The sequence below is a fragment of the Molothrus ater genome, chromosome 1 (assembly GCF_012460135.2).
Source record: "Molothrus ater isolate BHLD 08-10-18 breed brown headed cowbird chromosome 1, BPBGC_Mater_1.1, whole genome shotgun sequence".
In the NCBI taxonomy this organism is placed as follows: Eukaryota; Metazoa; Chordata; class Aves; order Passeriformes; family Icteridae; genus Molothrus; species Molothrus ater.
The window spans coordinates 12,706,604-12,727,965 of record NC_050478.2 but is presented as its reverse complement, the minus strand read 5'-3'; positions in this window follow the sequence as shown (position 1 = coordinate 12,727,965).

The window sequence follows — 21,362 nt, the reverse complement described above, 5'->3', positions numbered from 1 at the left end:
GCCAGTAAATTAAAAAGTTAAATACAGATTGTCTGGTTTTGTCTCATGAGCAGCAATGTTTGAGAACAAAAAAAATAAAAATAAGAAGAAACTCGATATTAATAATATTGGAGACAAACTTCTCTAAGCTTTGGTTACCCCTTCATCTACACATTATAAAGCTTTGACAAACATGTGACCATCCCCACATATCTGTCTTACAGTTAAATCAAGAATTTCGAATTGAACACTACCAATCTGCCATCTTTCACAAGTACTCAACCCTCACAGAAACTAAATTTGTATGACACAGTCTCTCTTGAATCCCCCAAATCAGCTAATCTATAAGTAATACAGACAGAAGGCACAAAACACAGTTTATACCCTTTTATCCACCTGCTATCAAGTCAATGCACGTCTGTTATCTAACCTAAATTGTTGGCAGCAAAGTCAGAATGAGCTTTCTCACAGTGATTAGATGTCACTGCTGGCTCTGTCTTTAGCAGCATATGCTACTAGAATATATCTGTCCTATAAATTGGAAGACTTACTGTACCAGCTATCATTTTGTTGAATATCAGATGGATGGAGCTCTTTATTCACAAGGTCAGAATTACAAAGTGAAATACAAAAAGATGAAAAGATTCCTAATATCTGCCTAGCCAGCAGCCCATCTCACTTTGTATTTTTCTTTAGAAGTTCCCCAACATTAAGCTACTTAGAGCAAGGTATAATAAACCCCACAAGGAGAACTGATCTGTCCATAAACTTTTACATACTAAAATATAGTGATCTATATTATCTTGAGTAGATTTATTCCATTTTTAAACATATCGATGCCAAAAGTGTGAGTTCTGTGTATCTCTTCAAATTTTTGAACAGCAAGAACATCTTGAAATTATTACATTTACAAGCTAGGTGGGTGTTTTCCAGAGTCACTTTTGCTGAGCAGTGCACAATGTGCTATTTCAAATTTTTATTGATTATTCCTCCTTCTTGTACTATGGGACAAATTGTAGTGGAACATCTGCTTTACTGTTTATAGCTCATTCATTATTTCCTCTAAGCTTTTCATCCATTACTTACCCTTAATAATTTTAAATAGCCCCCAATTTTCAATTTTTTTGATGTAAATTATTCTCTATAGCTTTAATTTGTTTCTTGTCTTTGCTTCAATTTGATTCTTGCTATATATATTGAGTTCAGGTGTCTAGAGACATGTTCAAGCTGAAAATCTAAATTTATTTTATGTGGTGTCTTCTTAGCACTTTCATATTTGTTTCTATTATGTTATATTACACAGGAATTAATTTCTGACCACTTCTGCATCTTTAAATATTTTATTTGGCTGTCCTAAGATTTTTTCCTCAAATGTTTACTTTTTTTTTTTGTCTCAAACTTAGATATATAGTTTAAATTATTTCTTCTACTTGTAGTAAAAAAATATCTTATATACTACCATAACAATCTCTGAGCCAGCAATCATTAAAGCCTGTAAAAATATAGGAATTGGCTGGTTCACTCATCTGCTCTTTAAAAAAGGCTGTGTTTATCTCATTTGCCACCATGTGCACCAAAGAATGCATAATTCCAGTTTTATATGCATTCCTTGAAAAATGGTGGCTAGGTTCTGAACAAGACCCAACCTCTAAATCCTCAGTACGAAACAAAATTGAGATTCTGATACCTTTAATTAGGCTTGCAGTCAAGTCTTTCAAGGTTCTTTCCATTAAAAGAATAACACAGGTTTTGGAGTCTGGTGGCAATTTCTGGAGCATTACAGCTAATTATTACTGGTGCAAGGCAAGTTCTTGATAGAAGACCAACTCATCACGAGTGCCAATTAATCTTTATCACTGTCCTAGACCAGGAGAGAAAGGCAATTCTGGTACCAGAGAAGCTAAATAGCCCTCTGTTGATGAATGTCTGTTTTCATCTACCTTATGAAAGTCCAGGATGTACAAGGTCCTAATTTAAATCACTGCAGCAGAAGGTATAAAGCTTGGTATCATAAACCCAGTATTTGCTTTCCTTTGTGCAGGGGCATTACTACAATGCAGTTGAGTGAAGACAAAAGAAAGGAGTTGGAGTGTGATATTAAAATTATTCATCCTACTGGCTGCAGGTATTTCTCCCAAAATAATAAAAAGGCAAGTTAAAATATTAGGAAATTCCTGATATGCTATACCCAATCTGAAAGTAACATTGTTTCTATTACTACAACTGCTTTGTGTTCATTTTTAATATAAAATCACAAAGAAAAAAATAAAAAAAGAAAAAATACAAACACACAAACACACAAAAGCAAGAGTTTTAAGCTTAATTCCAGAATTGAAGGTGCATAAATTCTTGTGTAAAGAAACAAACACCTATCAATTCTATGTCCAAATCCTAGAGGTATTCCTTTTCTCATCTGAGAAACTCACCACTGGACATAGTCCAGCAGATTACTTTATAGCATGACTCTCATGTTTCAAGAACAACCAAGAGAAGAAGCTCCCCTTTCTTTTTCACGTAGTCATTTGTTAGATATTTCCTCTAGTGATAGGGAATTTGGGATCGTTTCTTTCCAAGGGAACATGCTACTCATAAGACTATAGATTTTTTTCCAGTGCACCTCTTATTGAGTGCCAAAAATTCCTGGACTGCTTGCAGAAACTATATAAGCATTTTTGTTGTGTTCAAAAATACCTTCAACCTTTCTGCATTTTAGGGACTGATGCAAAGATTTTTGAAATGCACTCATAACTCTTCCAATTATTTCTGTGACCTTTTGACCACTTTCTTGGAATAGTTTGAGGGGACAATTAATCTGTGATCAAATAGATAAAATCCTAAAGTTTTCTGAAGCTACATACTGTCTCAAACAAGAACGCATTCTTCACTGAATTCAGTGGAGAATCCAGAATGAGACCTGAGTTAATGAATGAAGACTGAGACCTGCACAGGGTGCTAGTACTGAACCTTTTGTCACTACTTGATTTTACTCTATTTTCCCTTCTCTGGTTTTGAAGTATTGAAGTCAGAAATTATAGCATCTGTTTTTAATCAGGAGTATTTTTTACTATTTCCCAGCTCCTGGCTACTTTAGCTGTTGTCCTTGCATGAGAATAAGGATAAGAAAGGATAAAATTCTTAAGAACCACTGTAAATAATATGTCAGAACCATAGCCACTCATCTGAGAATTGCAAATCTCCTGATCTTCTTCCTCTCTTATTTGTATTAAACTCACACTCATGAGGATTTAATTCCTTCATTAAACTTTCTTTCAAAAGGAATTTTTCAAATTTTCTTTGCTATGAACAAATAATACCACCCTGTTGCCTTATCCTCTGCCACCTTCGCTCAACACCCAGAACCATCAATACAAAAATCAATAGTTAATATATTGAATTGTTGGGAAAATCAAAAGCTTAGCAACATAACCCATGACAAGGTCAATCTTTCTCTCTCAGGCTACCAAACATACACAACCACTGGCCAGCACTGAGGACAAGGAGCACCTTTGGGTGCTGCCAGGCTGCCGTGGTGCTTGGCCACAGTGTACATGTCAACACACAGAGCACAGTGTGCAGGATAAACACACACACACGTGATGGTGCAGGCACCCATCCCAACCTGGGCTTTGCCACTGCACTCCATCACTGCCTATGAGAGCTTGACTTTACAGATGATAAAATGCAATGGTTTTTTTTTCCTCTAGCAATATTTGATCTTAATGCTTCTTTTTAGATATGTCTTGGGCTGGAAAACGTGATTTTCTGGAAGCAGCACAATTACAGAGACATGCAGGTTTGGGTCTTCAAAACCACTTCTCAGCCATTTACTCGCTTTACAGGAACCTTTTTACTGGTATTTTGGGACTCTCAGTTTTTCAAAGAATCTTGGATGGACGTTAGGTACCCTAAGCAAAAAGCAGTTCATCCCTTTACCAGGAGCAAATACTTCCAGCAGAAAAAGATTTGAAGCCACAGATGAACTTCTCTGTGAGCACTTCCAAAATTGTGTTTTTATTAATGTCTTTCATCTCAGCTGACAGGATAATTAATCATAATTATAAAGATAACCTCAGTTCATGCAGCTTGCTCTGAAATAGAGTAGTGAAATTAATTTCTAGATGGCCTTTGTATATACAGCAGGGTTTTCAACACTTGTGAGAGAAAATGCCTCCACTGAACACAAACATTGAAAATGACACACTCCTCTTTTCTCTGGCTAAAAAAGAAATTGGACCAAATAAACAAAATACAGGTCAGATTTTCAGCTGCATAATTTTGAGAATGCCAGCAGTAGATGACTGTGCTGAAGAGCTATATAAATATGCATATATCATGGCAGCACGTATATCTTTCTAGAAATTTTGTCAAATACTTACTATACTATCCAACAGGTACAAGGAATTTATTATCAGATAGGTTTTAGAGAACAGAAATGTCTCTGTGTGCATAGGATTTACCTGCTACTGGCTTTGTATCCAGGGCAGAATGTCATAAAAGCAGCTCATTAACACTGAGCTTTTTCAGGTCCCAGAACTGGGACTGCAGCCTTCACAGATGCTCTGCTCAAGGCAGGTTCTCTTTATGATAAATGCAGAGAAACATGCATTTTTAAGGTGTAATTCATCTGGCTTGTTTAAAGCAGTCACTTTAAGATGTGATGAATCATACCTTAGACTCCATTGGCAGTACTAATGAAAATTCCTTAGCTGTAAAGGATGTCTATGCTGACTGACTGAGACAAATTGAGCCCAAGAAGCTTAATATGGTGTAATCATTATGGTTTCCATTAGGAATTTTGCAAAGCCTTGCTGTATACGTATGGGCAATTATATTTTTTGAGAATTAAGGCGCCTAAAATTAATAGGCTTTCTCAAAATCTGGGAACCTTGACTTTTCAGTGAAGGATAGGCAGGAATCAGAATGAAAGCAGGTGTCTTTTGGTAATATTAGTTTTAATTTCTCTGTGTGTCAGCTGTTACATATATAAATTGTAAATTATAATATTAATCTTATTATGAACTGGTTTGTCTTTCTCATTCAGATTTATAAAGTGCTTGCTAAATGCAAAAGGATACAAATGCCAAGCATTATTAGCTGTGTTATTCCTCTTTATTACTGTCACCTACTTATATGTATTTTCAACTCAGTTTAAATTTTCACCCCCAGGTCGTATTTCCTTTCTAACTACATTAGATATTTAACTGTCCATCACTGTGCCTTGAGCCCTCTGAATTTTCACATCAGTACATTTGTTATTCAGAGCATATCCCACAATGCCCTTTTCCACTCTATATTGAATGTGCTTTCCATATGCTATTAAAGATTCAGCATCACAAGCTATCATTTTATTAATTTTAAGACACTTTTTTTATCAACAGATGAACAATCATGATGATTAAAAATGCTTCTCCTCTCAAGGGCTTGTACAGTATTTTGCATTCTCTGGCATGTTGATTAGTCATGTTGATTGAAAATGAGTGAAAAACAGAGACAACTTATTAGCCAGTTTAGTTAGCTGCTACTTACATTAATGAAAACGTCTGGATGCGTGCCCATTAAGGGTACTTGGGAGATCAGAGGTTGAGAAGTGATTCCTTTGCTTCTCTCTGCTGACAGCTTGGGAAGGATGATACCCAGGAATGGCTGTTGAGGCATACACAGCCTCCAGAGGGAAATGCTGCTGCTCTGGAGCCCAGGCCAAAGCAGACACCCTGAGAGCAGGGCAGCCAGGCTGGGTGGGTGTCTGCAGGCACCCTCTGAATGCTGGCACTGCAGGTGCTGCTTTGGCAGTAGAAATATTTATCAGCAGAAGCAGAAGCAGCAGCTCCTCTCCTGCCACTGCTAACAATACAAGGCTTGCTTTCATTGCCACAGAGGCACTGATGGAAATAAGGGAGGGCATGGAGCTGGCTTTCCGAAGGAGAGCTTTGGGCTTTTTCTTCACTGTTTATTTATTTATGGGGCCAACTCAGAGTGCCTTTAAATAAGCAAAGTAGTTTCTTACATATATGTATTTCATTTCAGCTGATGACAGGGAGCTTTGGTCTGAGCACAAACCCCACTCTCCCAGCTGTGTACAGCTTGTAGGATGCACTGGTGGCCCATGGTGGGGGAGGCAGAGACAGGGCAGAGGAAATGTTGCCAAGGTTCTTCAACGTTTGGAATTGCAAGGATAAAAGCAGTAAAGTGATTTGCCCAAGGTGATGCAGTAAGTGCCAGGAACTGAATCCAGATCCTCTGAGTCACAGCCCAATGCCTTAATCAGCTGACCATGTTTCCAAGCATTTGGCTTTACAAAATCATTTGGCCTGATTTACTGGCAAAGTCATACGATAGTGAATTTTCCCACTACAAAAAGTCAATGACCTAAAAAAAAAAAGAAGAAGGCATAGCTTTGCTTTTTTTTTTTTTCCCTATTAACTGGAAATGTATCATACCTGAGCAATACTGTAAAATAAATGCTGAAAAGAAAGAAAGACAATAGAAACCAGGAAACCAGGATTACTGGTAATTTGTTATAAGGAACTGTGCATAGAATAAAAATCAAGGATCTTACCATCAAAAAAACCACGTTATTTGTTACTTGCCTGCTGCTGCTTGGATAATGAGAAAGGGTTAAGAAAGAGTTTAGAGGAGTTTCCCCATGATTCTTAAACCACTGATTCTCCACTTTGTTTCTCCATTTTCCTTCATTCTTTCTGAGCAAATAAACCAGATTTGATCCTGACCTTGCTGTAAATGTGGAATCTACCAGAATGTCTTAGGTATTTAATCATATGTACTCTGTAATGTCCTTCTATCATGCTATTTTATTTTTTTTCTATTCATTCACATTTTGATTTTTTTAATACATATATAAGATATTAAATATAAATTTCTTCCACTCTTGTGGACTTTGGCCAGGTACACAAATGTTACCCCTTTCTCATACTTAGAGTAAATGCTGGCTTACTGAACAAGTCAGTGCATATCCGTGGGTTTAAACACAGATCTGCTGAATTAGCACTGGAAAATTCAAATAGTTTCCATTTGTTTCTACTTGCTGTCCCAGTAGGAAAATGGATATTTTACTGCAACTGTGAAAAGCAAGATGAACTATGCTTTTCAGTGCCTAAACTGAGGAGAGGTACTCAGTACATAGTTTTCCTTCACAACCCAGTGAAGGAAAGCCTTATTTTTACAGCATGACAGCCCAAAAGTTGCATCAAAGAGATTCTTCTAGAGGGGCACTATATCAAAGCCTTCTGCCCTGCAGGTTTTGTCCCTTATGAATGGTGGTGGTGATCTCCAGAGAAGAGCTGCTGCCTGGAAAGGAATCTCACTCATACTGCATGTCACTGGTGTGCAGCACAGATGCATTGCAATTTCAATCATTGAACTTCATATTCTTTTCAGCAGGGGAGAAAATTTCTGTCATGACATTCATAGGCATCTTTTGGGATACTTGTGTTTGCCATTCTTTAGATGGACAGGATGGACAGGAACTAGCACATAGGAAAACTGAGGAAAAAAAGGAGCCCTCTCTTGTGGCATTCTGTTGAGAAGTCACCAGTATATAAACACAGCACATGTCCACCAGCTCATAACATGTATTATTTCATTGTCTCATCTGCTCATTGTATTTACTAAAACATCTACTGTGCAAAGTGTTTAAGGCTGTAAGTGTAGTGTCCTTGTGCTCAGACAGCATTCAGCTTCTGAGATCCTGCTAAAATCCTCATCCAGGCAGAGAAAACACAAACAGCAGCAACCCAGAATACAGAAGTGGAGTGAGTAATTGTCTCCTTAGCTGTGGCTAAGGTGGTTGATAGAGCTCCTGGAGAAGAAGATAGCTAAGCATCAACTAGAGAGATTAAATTTTCTTTTTCTCCTTTCTTTTAAGAAGTAAGCTTATCCAACAGGCAACTATCAGGCCAGGTGATTAACAATAAATAACCCTGCTTTTTCAAGTAAGCTTGCACATATTGAATCTCTTGTGTACAGAGTACCCTAAAATCCTAATGGAAATACTTCATATGTCTGTTGGTGGTTAAAGGAAAGTTCACAGGATTTACAGATTTAGAAAAAACCCAATGTGATGGGAGAGTTTTATGATTTAGATGTACACACAAATCCCTAAACTGAGCTAGAAAAAGCTTTGGATAATTTTGAACATACCTAATGTGATCAGGGGGAGGAGAATGACAAGATGCTCTATTTCAGACATGAGAATGCCTTTTATTAGATTTTGAGTGATTAAAAGTCCAGTATAACAAAACACTATGAAATGAAGGATAAAGCAAGCTGGAGGTACTTTGAGTAAAAAGAGCTTCAGATCCACCTCTGATAGAAGAGAATGGAATAATAACCCTGTGTCATCTGCCTGTATCAAACCAGGATTTTCTGTAGGTTTAAAAAAACTGAAAGGAAAAATATTCAGGAAGATCTTTATACTTTTATTGTCTTGCACTGCATGGCAGCACACAAGAGAATACAAAGAAAAGTGGGCCAAAAGCCATATTCATGTAATCCTGAGTTAGCAGGCAGTACATCAAATTTATACCTAAAGAATATGCTCCACTGATAACAATAAAAAAGTGTGTTGTAAATTAGCATGAATATTAAGCATGATAAGATAAAAACACATCTCATTTCTGAGTACAAAAATATCATTGTCTAATTTCCGCTGAAATGTGTCATAGACATGCCTTTTATTCAGCATTTTGAAATAAAAATGGATAATATTACACTTCTCAATAGTATAGTTATGCAATTCAATGGGGGATGAAATGTCATGATTTAATAAATAGGATAAAGATTAGTAAAATAATCTAATCACTGTTCTCTCTTTTTTCAGTCATCACTGGGGATGGAAAAGAGCGGGAGAGGAAGATTAATTTGAGGCTTTATGCAGATATGGGTCAGTAGTCCACAGCTTTCCTGTTTTTTGTAAGTGCTAACATGTTTCAGCACAGAGAAGTTCACTGAGAATGAGGCAGTGATTGTAAATGAACCATTCACTTCCCTGAGCAAGCAGCAGTGGGGGTGTTTGTCTCCTTGCACCCAGACACGGTCAGGTCTGCTCTGCCCCCAAGGAGTGCAGAGGGTGCTTCTGTGGTGGCTGCAAACAGGTAGTCTTGAGTCAATTCTTTGTCTTGGATGCTCTGCCTGGATTTAGCCATATTTAGAACTAGCTTTGAGATGACCTTTACAGTCTTGTCCTGCATGTGCTCCTACGAGGTCTGGATGGTCTGTTCTCCCTGTCTCATATTGCTCCACAGCCATTTCACACAGCCACAGTCAGACAGAGAGGAAGAAGCCTGATCTGGGACTCGTTTCAAGCTCAAGCTCTCAGATATTTCCTAGGTGTCTGCTTACATGCATTTAAGTCCTGCTTTGGAGCTACAGCCCTCCCATTGACCCCCAATTTCTTGGAGGTCCATACTTTAGTAAGAACAAGCTGTGGTAAGTGGGGCTGTGCAAGGCTCTGTCTCACTGTGCATTTTCTCAGAGGAACATGTTGTCTGAACGCCTACACCCCTACTCCAGGCACTCGGCATGTTGGATTAATTACAGGCATATGATGGCACCCAGATGAGTCAGTGATTTCAGCAGCCCCATACAATCCCTTCTACTTTCATGCAGTGGGGAGGCAGAGCCTGGGTCTGATCTCTCAGCAGTTTTGGCCTGCCCTGTGCTGTACCTGACTCCCCCATTAGCTCCATGTGGAGAGTCAGATACACAAAGTACCAGAGTGCTCCCGCATGAACTGCTGTTAACAGACAGCATTTTTCCTTCCTAAAAAAATATGCCTGTAGCTGGTCTCTTCACAGTTCTCCCCACACACATATTTTGAGGTTTTCATCAGTTATTCACTCTGCAGCCTCAGGTTGCCATCAAGTCTGAAAGTCACTGCACAGTCTAGGTGCTTGTGAATTTATCATGTTACCTTTTTAGCCTCTGGCCTAAAGATTAAAAGCTCCTTCTGGGTTCACTTCAGTCCTAACAATGTAGCTGCATGATACATTTCTGTTCTGGCTCTGTCAGCAGTGATGACAGGGACTTACGAGGGCAGGGTGCTGAGTCATAAAATGCATCTAGAGCAAATTCAGCTCTTAGGAGAAAAACTAGGCTGGGCATAGAAAAATTGTTCTGTTTGAAATTTGGGTAAAAAGTCATTGTCATTACAAATTCCCTAAATTAGGGTAGAGATGGTTTTTTTAGAAAGTAATAGCTGTAACTGAGCTGCAGGCACTCCAGACCTCTCTGGGTACAATTTTGGTGGGAGATCAAAAGAGCTGCATTATTTATTCCTAGTAAGTGTTATTCCTTAACATTCATCACAACCAGACCCAGGTGTATGCAAAGCAAGCCACCTGTTTTTCCTGTCTAATATGCCATGCTTATAAATCACTTACTGAAAAAAAAATAATAATAGTGCTAATTGGTATAACAGCCTGACCTGTGCTGCACTTCCTGAGCAGAATCTGTGGCCCTGTGAGGTGTCAACCAAGGAAGGAGAATGCTGTGACAGAAAAGCCAGAGGCAGCAAGTTATGAAGCAATTTGGAGAAAGAGCAGGCAAAAGGAAAGGTAAAAAGGCTATGGCTCTGCTGGTGCCATTGCCTGCAGCAATGGGTTGGAAACCCAGGTCATCCCCTGCTGTCAGTGAAAAAGAAAGGAAAGTTTCCACTAAGACACGAGGGAGGACAAAGCAGCAGTAACTGACCACAGTTTTTGGGGTTTGCCATCCCCATTCTCCACTCCCTCATCAATTTCCCTCTGACTGTCCACTCTTGGCCAGGAAGCCAAGCAATGCTTCAGCCCTCCATCTCCAAGGTGGCAAAATTCAGTTTAGCCCACACTGCTTGAGAGCCTTCAGGCAGCTCTGACGTTCATTCATGTGATGTTTAAAAGCCTGAACAATCATCTGACACTGTCAGAGCAAGTGCAGATGAGTTGACTCCCTGAGGCAACCCAAAACAATGTTTGCTGAGTCTCAAAAGCTGTTTACCATGAAAACATAGAACTGCTCCATGGAAATCTGGTGCTGTGCCTTGCATCACATGAGCACTATGTCAATGTTGCTGCTTTTTTCCCTGTTTAATCTGTCACACTTATAAATCATTTACTGAATAAAGGTTCCTAGATGGAACAACTGTGATGTTTGCAATATCAGCAAAGATCTCTACTGGACTGCCTGGGCAGAATCCATGGTCCAGTGAGGTATGCAACAAAGGAAGGTGCACGATGCCATAGAAGTCAACAATATGTATGAATGATTTATCTGCCTTTCATATAATGGAGTTTAAAAAGCTTGGACCTAATTTATATAAAGCTCAGAAAACCTTTGTGCTAGTCTGAAAAAATTGGTGGGGATGTTTAGATCGATGCTAGATGAGCTGTTGACTTTAGTAAAATTATTGATGAGATTTTCTCCATGTGAAGTTTGGGATCCAAATCAAACTGTGCAAGTTTTGCATTAAATATTGATGTTCTGGGCCTCACATGGCAAAGTTGGAAGAGAAGAATAAATTAAGGTCCTTGACTTTTCACCCTCTCCACTCCAGCCTAACTCACAGATGCTGCAGGCTTTATGTTTTGGGAACTTTACTCCTCTTTCTTCCCCAGTTTGTATAAGGGATCTGCATCTGGCCTTCATCCACCCTGATACTCTGTGTAGCAAATAGAAACCCTGGGAAGGGAAGGAATAATGTTTCTCCTCTGTGCAATCAGTGAATTTTGGGAGATGTGATGTTTCCTGCATTCCCTCCTGCAGAGCAGGCCCTTCAAACACCAGTGTGCTGAGGCACAGCTGAGCTGTGCAACATCTATTTAATGACAGCTCTGCAAGGGCACCTTCTCTGGGGTTCACACAAGGGGTGGTGTTCCTGAGGATGCCAATTGCATATGTCACTATTCAGCTGGTTTCAAGCATCTGGGTTTTCACAGAAACCTCAAAGAGTGCAAATATTTCTTTTCAGGTGAGTCATCCCAGAGGATTGCCCATGGTGGGCAGGGAGAAGGAGATCCTGCAAACATGTTAGGAAGGACTTCAAAGGCTCTCTCCACCTGGTGGGCAGTGACACCTCAGCTCTGTTTGAGGCCTCCAGGGGCTCACATCAGCTGTGACACAGACCTGTTTGCTTCAGAAGGGATGATCTGTAAGCCCAGCCCTTGGCTGGACTGTTGGCTGTGAAGTTTAGAAAAGACCCTGCCACCTGGATGTGAAGTCCTGCACTTCCCTGCACAGACTGGGGAATTCTTTAATGATCCAGTCCTGTGTATTCCCCTTTTGTTTTCCTTGTGAGTCTTCAGCCTAAAACAATAAAGCAGTTTCCAACAATAAGGGGATTTTCAGCTCTCTGAACTTAGTCATTTCCTATTACTCAAAAGAAGAAAATGTAAAAAAGTTCCAATTTAGAAAGTCTTTGGCTGGTGGTCCAGGCAACATTTATGCATCTGTTTTCACAAAGTTCTAAACTTTAGAACAGCAGGGGTGTTGTCTCTCTGTGAAAATAACATGATATTTTAGAAAAATTGTTCGAACTGGATAGAAAATAACTTTAAACATCACATAATTTGCAGTGGACATTTGTGTTTCCATGGCAACAGAGAATGCTGTCCTCATTTTATTTTGTCTTGCAGGATATTATAGGAAAGCTTTTTGAACAGTTTCAGTCTTTGGCTTTTTGTAACAAATTACCCAAATGTGCAAGAATCCTGTTTCAGAGGCTATATGGACTGAAATTTTGAGTATTAAGCATGTGTTTAACTAAGAATTTTTATTAATACTGTGACTTATATTAACTTCAATTTATCTCTGTCTCAGTGTTGAAAACTTCAGTTAAAGAATAAACTTTCAAAATTGAGAAATAGAAGTGATATTTATCATAGGATACAGATACCAAATATGTGTAGATCTTACTGACATATGAATTATCTCAATTTTGCTGGAAAAGAGATTCTTGTTAATTGGACTTACGCATATGTGCAAAAGTTCTTGTGGAAAATGCTTCAAGCTTTTTATCATGATGGATTTTTAGGGAACATCTTTCTCCCCATAGTTTCAATATATTGCTTCATGATCAGTTTTACTCAATGTTCTGCATGTTACTTTATAACATTATTTTATTACATATCTAGTAGTGTTGTGTTACGGTGTTTGGCTTGGGTCACTGTCTTGCCCTGATCTGAATACCCATTTCAAGTGAAACAAAACTATCTTTTGAGAATGTCATGTAATCATAAGATCATTTAGGCTGGAAAGAATTTCAGGAGGCCATCTGGGCCAACTGGCCTGTCTAAGCAGGAAAAACTTTACTTTTTCAAGTTCACAAGGTTTCTTGTGAACATTTCCAGCTGAGTTTTGCACACCTCTACCCCTGAATTCCATGAAGCATTTCAAACAATGAATATCATGTTATAGCTTGGAGAATAATTCCTCTTGCCTGTTATGCCTTTCCTTACACTGGCATCCAATGTGGTCATCCATTTTTGAAGGCAATTGCAGAGATTGGTGAGAAATATGCATTTAAACAACCTCTGAACTACTGAAATGAGATGCCATTTTGAGCACCTTTTGCATCTTTTACACCGAGTCCTTCAGAAAGCATTCTCTCACTGCAAGGAATGGCAACATTGCACATCATTCATGCAGGTCCCTCTCTATCAACCTCTTTATCTGGAACGAGTCTAAAAAAAGAGAATTCTTTATTTTTAGCAATATTTTTTGGACATCTTAGAACTTCACATCTCAGCTTATCTTGGTTCTACCTTGATTTCCTTCAGTTCACTTCTGTAAATCAGCAAACTCCTCCTTCCTACCAAAATGATGAAGCAAAACTAAACACTTTCCAGTCGAATGCTTGTAGATACTTTTTGTTCAGAAAATGTCTTGTTAGGTATACTAATTATTAATTAAATCTTCTGGAAGAAAATAATACTCTTTCATTTGAGAGGTTTTTCTATACTTACAGAAAAAAAAGTATAAAATCTTACTTTATACTTTTTAAAATCTTTCCCCAGATAGAGTTCTGTAAACTTCAGGCAACAGAAAATATTTTAAAACTCTCCTTCCGAAACTGCAAAAGCAGAAGCAGTCACCACAATTACAGAAATCAGAAGATGAAGCAGGATTAGCATATTACAACTTGCCTGATTGCTTTTTCCTACATATGCCAAAACAAGATTAGAACACCTGATTCAAGGGTGTCCGAAAGAGAAACTTTTTCCATGTCATTTTCTTATCATATGATTCCTACAAAACACATGTCCTAAAACAATAACAAACATTCTTTTATGGTTCTAAGCAGTCCTTGTTCTTTAATCAGATGATAGTTTTTTTGATCTAGATGTCCTGAACCAAAATAGTTCCTGTGTTTTCCTTTTTACAATTACAGCAAATTCCATAAGGAGCTGTGTGCTATTGTGGGCATGGATAATATGGAAATACAAAAAATTAGGTGGATTGCTTAAGTTGAGAAAAAGTTCAGTTAGTGTTTAAACTAAATTGACTTTAACTTGTGCTGGGAGTGTAAGGAAAAGCACTACAGCAAGTATTATTTCCATATGCATTTTTAATTATCTCATTTATTTAGTATTGTTTTGTCTCATATTCAGAGCAGAAAATTGTTTACAAGTTGATGAATAAAGAGATGCTGAAACACAACAACCACTTTTGTAACAAAACTAGATGCTTTAGGAATAGGAAAGCCAAATAATATTGTGAAAACATGGTGGTCCAAGGAAAGGCTTCCTCCACTCCTAATTTCTTGAGCCAATTAATATGATTTTATTAATTATCAAAAAATGAGTAGTTTTCTTAAACCCATGAACAAAGTAAAGTTAAATTCAATTTTTGGTCTAACTGAGCTGACCACAGAAGTACTCATCATTAGTGCAGTTACTATATGATTAAAAAATAGAAACTCATAAATAGAAAAAGAATGTGAATTTTCTATGTAAGTAGAAAAAGAAATAGAAACCTACATCCAAGAGAGAAAGCTTTTTCCAGAGTGGGAACTGCCTGTGGCATATTTCATTTTGTAATGCTATTTGTAATAAGAACTTGTTCCTAACTCGATGTTAGGTGCCATTACCTTAGAAATTACAAATGTTATGCAATGCACACACTTCACATACAACATAAAAATGCATATGCAAAGGAGGATAGGTATAGAAAAATAAAAAGAATTCAAATTTAAAAATTGCTATTTCACCCTGTTGAGCAGATTGTCTACATAATTTTTCTTTGGGCATAATGAAAGCATGAAAGCAAACATAGTCTCAAATATTTCAGTTTTCTTTCATACACCAGGATTAATAATTTAAACATACCAGGGAAAAAATATGAGTTGAAATATGTTACTTTTCAGAATTCTAAGTCACAGAACCAAGTATTTCCCACTGAAGAGAAAGGAGATTCTTAACAGGGGACTAATTTAATCTGAAGCATTTTGTCAAAGTTGTTTTTCTAAGTACACCATAAAATTAGGACAGAGAAAATCAACACTTTCTGAGAGCAATTTGAAGATGAATAATGAAGTCTGGCAGAATTATTCACCTTCTAGAAGTATCTACCTTTCTCCATATTGTAGAGAGTGATAGAGGAAAGTTAGGAAGGTGACTTGAGGAGAGATGACCCTCCAAGAGGTGGTAGATCAGGTTTAATCTGTGATTGTGTCGTATTTGTTCTCATGTCTTATGAATCTGTACTTCTAAGACTGGTGAAAAGCAAAATGAAAAGTTAAAAATTAATGAAGTTTTTTTAAAGTTGTTTGTGGCATAAACAAAATACTGTACAGCAAGAGCAGTCAGGGTTTTACAGCTGCTTCTCAGAAAACCAGAATATCCTTGTACCCTTGTGTAATGGTCCTTCATAGTGCCATTCACTGTCACATAGTCTATACAGACTTTCATACAGCATTAAGAAATGTTAAAACACCTTTTCCCTCCCACACTGTGCATGAATCCTCCCCCAGTCCATGCTTGTTTAGAGTACATTTTTATAGCAAAGATGCAAGCTCAATAACATGCAGTGATTTATCTTGGGAATACAAGCTCAAGCATAACTGAAATGAAAGCAATACGGCAGGAGAATAAGGGATCTGGACCATCTGGGTGAAAATATGTGGCTTTGAAAAATGTTTAGAGGAAAGAAAATTGACATATATCTGGAAGTGAAAAGCTCTGAATTCAACTGAGAGTTTTGTCACTCAGTTACTGATTGACTTTATTCATGGCGCTGATGATTACTTTTCAGAGTCACATGGTGCCCACCTCTTTACAGTCAAGAAACCAGGGAAATGGGCTAAAACTTGGTTTGCCCATCTGAGGATGATGTGTTATCAACAACAATTTAATAGATGTGAAACAAGAGCTAATGCATTCTTTGGTTACCTTTGCCTTACAAGAAGTCATTTAGACATTTTTTTTCAATTAGCAATAATGTTACAGTACCACTTCCCTTGCTCAGCTATGCAATTTTGATCATGATATGAACATAATAATAAAAATAATAACCATCTGCCCGAAACTCAGGAGCATTATTCCCATTCAATATTCACTCAACTGTATAAAAAGGCTTTTTTTCCTTGTTTAGTGTTAACAATTTTCATATTCTTGCTCAGATAAACATAAAGTGGAAGATGAATTGCTAGTGTTTGCAAACAAGGTTAAAGGCTTTCCAGTGCTGAAACAAAAGACAGGCTTTTGTGTCTCGTTGGAAAGGAAAAGCGGAACAGATTTGTTGCTAAAACAATAAAAGTTTATTCTTCTCTCCGTTCTGGTTTTTATGGTTTGTTATTGCACTGAAACTCATCCAGTACTTACCAGGTGATAAAAAGGACAAACAAAACTCTACTTTACTGGAAAACTGTGAAGCTTTGTTGTCATAGCTGACATCAAATAAACCTGCAAAGTGGGATATTGTTAGAGTCCCTCTGAAGAAAAGCAAAACCCAGAGTCTTCCTAACAAGTGAAAAATAATAGATTGGTATTGTTCAAAATTCTAAGCTGAATTCTGATAGAATATATGCTGAACTTCTGAGAAACTCACATGAAAGTCAGTAAAATTGCAGCACTCTTTGTCTATAAACAGGGACTGCCTAAAGGCACCTCAGAAGGTACTGAAACACGGGACCCCACCAAGGGCTGGAAACAGAGTTCTCTGCTTTTCAAAGCAGCCTCTTCATTTGCAAGTCAAGCAGTTATCATGTGGTTAAACACTTGCTGTCAGCAACTAATGTATCAGGAGTGTCAGGTCACATAGTTTACTCACTCTGCAGTGCACAGTTAACATGCTTTCACTTCACCCCTGAGTCAACTACATCTGTTTATGATGTATTTAAAATTATCAAATGTAGTCCAAGGGAGTTTATTTCTTGAAATATTAGAGAATTATTCACTTGATTCAAAATTATCTTCAAAATATCCAGGAGCTGCTCACCTCACCATGAGTGACAGCAGAGCCCTCCCCAGCACACGGATGAGACAAAGACAAGGAAAACCCAGATTTTTTGCTTCCCAATCCTATTCTCCAGCACCACTCTGAACAGCTGATCTTCCCAGGACTAAAAATCATCTTGTGGGAAGACACATGGTAAATTTATCAAAGTCCATCCCAGATGTATGCAGTAACTCAAGCTAGAGTAAAAAAAAAAAATCCCACCCTTAGATAAGGTGGATTTTAATTAGAAAGCCCTAAGACTTACTTTACACCTCTAAAACACTATGTCTTAGCAGAAAATCTAAGGTAAGGAAAATTGCAGTAGAAGAAAGTAGAAACTGTTTTCAGAAGGCAGCCTAAGACAGGCTAATGAAAATTCATGTGGTCTTCTTCAAGTTTTTGATACCAGTGAAAGCTGAGCAGAATTTCACAGCCCAAATAAAAAGCCACAAAATGAGTATCGTGCCTGAGGGAGTTCCCTGCTCCAAATACCAAAGACTCTCTGAAAACAATAAGTGTGAAGCTATACCCAGGTTTTACTGAAAATAAACAGCTACACACCACCACTTCCTCCCTCCTCTTGTGTTCCACAAAATCCCAAGTACTAGCTAAGCATATGTAGACTCACACTGCTCCCAAAATGCAAAAAATGCAAAAGAGGAGGAGGCATCCCACATAGCTGAGAATTCAGCTCAGTAAAAGAGTCAGAAATGTGGAGAAAGACATAAAAGAAGAAGAAGAAGAAGAGGAAGAAGAAGAAGAAGAAGAAGAAGAAGAAGAAGAAGAAGAAGAAGAAGAAGAAGAAGAAGAAGAAGAAGAAGAAGAAGAAGAAGAAGAAGAAGAAGAAGAAGAAGAAGAAGAAGAAGAAGAAGAAGAAAGAAGAAGAAGAAGAAGAAACAAGGGGATCTCCTTGGATTTTCTCTGTCCCAGCATTAGGCTGGGGAGTCCTGCATTGCCATGAAGGCTGAGAAGAAAGGAGAGCAGGAGAAGAGCAGGAGAAGAGCAGCTTCTCTCCTGGGATCTTTGGAGCTCAGTGCTGGCACCCAGCCCAGCCAGACCTAGAGCTGCAGCACCCTGAGCACAGAGCCTGCCCGTGCCTCTGGGCACTCACCCAGCAAACCTTGCAGCTGGAACACCAGTATTCCAGAGGTAAGATGCTGCTCTCAGAGAAGGCATCTCCCAGCTCCCAGCTGAGCTTCTACTGGCATGCTGGTCCTCTAATTTCTGAAAAAATTCAGTCAGGAATGTCACTTATAAAAGATGTTCACAGGCAAGACATACAATCTGATCTAATGAATAATAGAAATGCTTATTCGTTTTCTGTTAGATGTCCAATATCATTCAGAGAATCTATGCTTAGGAAGAGAAAGAACACAAATTTGTGGCCACCACTATTCTGCAGAATTTGCTAACTCTTCTGCTGCTTCTGCAACGCATTTAATAATTTTTAAGGAAGGTTTATGCATGCTGTTTCTTTTCTATATTTAAATAGCACATAATGATCAGATACATTTTTAATGCCTTTAGTCCAAGAGAAACCCACCTGGAGTTAGTCCTATTTAAAAGCAGAAAAGAAAAAGAATGCTTATGAATTTATTGTGCTAAAGAAATCTGGTTTAGTTCCTTAAGCAGAGCAGCCAGAAGAGTAACTCATGATCATGTGAATACTCTTCTCTACACACACACAGAACTCTTTTCTGTTAAATATAATACTGCAAATGAGACAGAAACCTTCCATGCCCTACAGCAGAAATATGACAGCTGATTATGGGAATTACCCATTACCAAGCTACGACAGAGTAAATACATCAAACAAATATCTGAGAACAAGAGACACACCAAACTCTGAGGAACAGATACCACCTGACTGTAAGGATTATAAATCAGCTTACCCCATTTCTTTGGCTATGTAACAATACCCTTATGTGAGAGGAATTGTAAGAGCTCATTTGTGCCTTAAGAAATCATGGAAGGGAGTTTACAGTTTCTTATACAGCCAATCACTTCTAATGAGCAATATGCAAGGCCTGTATCTCCCTAAGCTTTCCCTGATATTCTAGGGAGATTATAGAGAAATATTCTAACTCTCAGATATGCCTAAAAGATCATTCTTCTGTCCACATGCATGCATTAATTTATATTCATAGAGATTGTGCTGTGCAGTCTCCATTCAGAGAACCTATGGACAGTTACATGTTCTCCTCAGTCTCCAGATATGACAGCAGAATGTTTCTCTTAAATTATTGAGTCTTGAATGCTGTAAAAAATACAACATGAATACCTCTGGATTTATTATTTGTGCATAATGAAAATTAGAACCTGCAGCTTTACCCAGATATGTTTAAGTGGCTAGAAAAGCTAACATTGCATACTTCTGTATCTGCTATTAAAATATGTCCCCTCTGATCTTCAGCAGTAGGATCATCCTAGTGAAGAAAGGCTAGCAGTTAAGAAAATTTTAAAGAACAATATTTTATGAACTGTAAGTACAAAAGCTCTTTACTTTTCACTAAAGAGACAAGAATATTCAGCGAAAAGAACGGAAACCTTAGGAAACAGTCACAAAAAGGCAGAAATGGAGATCAATAATGAAAAACACATCCCTTCAAGAATGGGGAATGAAAAATAAAAAAACAATAGATGGAGTTTTCAGGCTCAATGTAATCAAGTCCTACAGTTAAATCCAACAATCGTACCTTTCTTCATCAGTTACATTTCTCATTTATTTACCTCATTAACTATTAGGAGACATTCAGTAAGTTTCACAGTCTCTAATAAACAGCCTCCAAAGCAGATTTGATTTAATTAGAAATCAACACTTTATGATTTTGCCATAATGGACTTCCTATTTGAGATAATATCCTCTCATTTTATCCCATTGCTGAAATAACCCACATATTGTGTGCACTGGTTTAATTCCATATAAATGCCTGATTTTCTAATACCTTGAAAATTATGATGTCTTTACAGTAAACTTAAAACTCTTTTCACAGTGTTAGAGGGCTCACATGCAACCTGAGGAAGAAAGCACTATTCTAGAAGGCTGGTGTTTGTTATTCTGCAGAGAAATTATTTGATTAATCCCTAGGGGAATGACTGAACTAATTGGAAATTGTAAACATGAAGGAGATAACCAAGAAGTGCTAATCCAGGATATAAACAAGTAAATTTGCCAAAAGAAGTCTGACTGAGAAATACCACTTCATGGCTGGCAGCTGAGGTGATTCAATCCTCTGTGGCAGATATGGATTGTTCCCCCTTCATGCAGCAGGTGTTAAGAGAGCTCTTGCTGGTAGTGGAGAGACTGAAAGCTAAACAGCCTTACAAAAAAAGAGGATGGCATTTTTCAGCAACATAACTGGATTTTGTTTGGAGGTAAATCACAAAGGAACCACCTTTGTCCAGCTATTCACCTTTCAGTACACATCTTCACTGTTCTCTTTTCTCTTCACTCTCCACAGCAGTTCTCAGTCACAATTTTTGATCTTTATGCTCTCCCCTCCATCCTGCCCATCTACAGGATATGTCCTTTACCCAGGTCTTCCCTTTCCTGCTCCTAATTTGTCCCATAATTGTCTTTCTGGGCCCACTCAAGGTCCAGTAGCAATCCAGGTGTAATTCTGTTAGGTGTTCTTCAAATACTCACAAAAAATATTCCGTGGGTTAGGTCAGTGACCAAGCAGGAGAAACTAAGAGCAGGAGGTGGAGGAGAGAAGTGAGGCCCAGGAAAGATGGTTGGTCAGCTAAACCAATCAGTGAAAGGAATGTACAGAGAATACTGGATGATGCCAAGCTGCCTCTTTCAAGCAAGTCTACCCAGTTTCAACAAAATTCACACAAGAATGTTTAAAGAAATGGTCCATTGCCAGATGCCTCTGATGCACAATTGCTCAAATTTCTGACTATTCAAATCAGAGGAAATTTCAGCATTCTGAACATTTATTTTCATTTGAAAT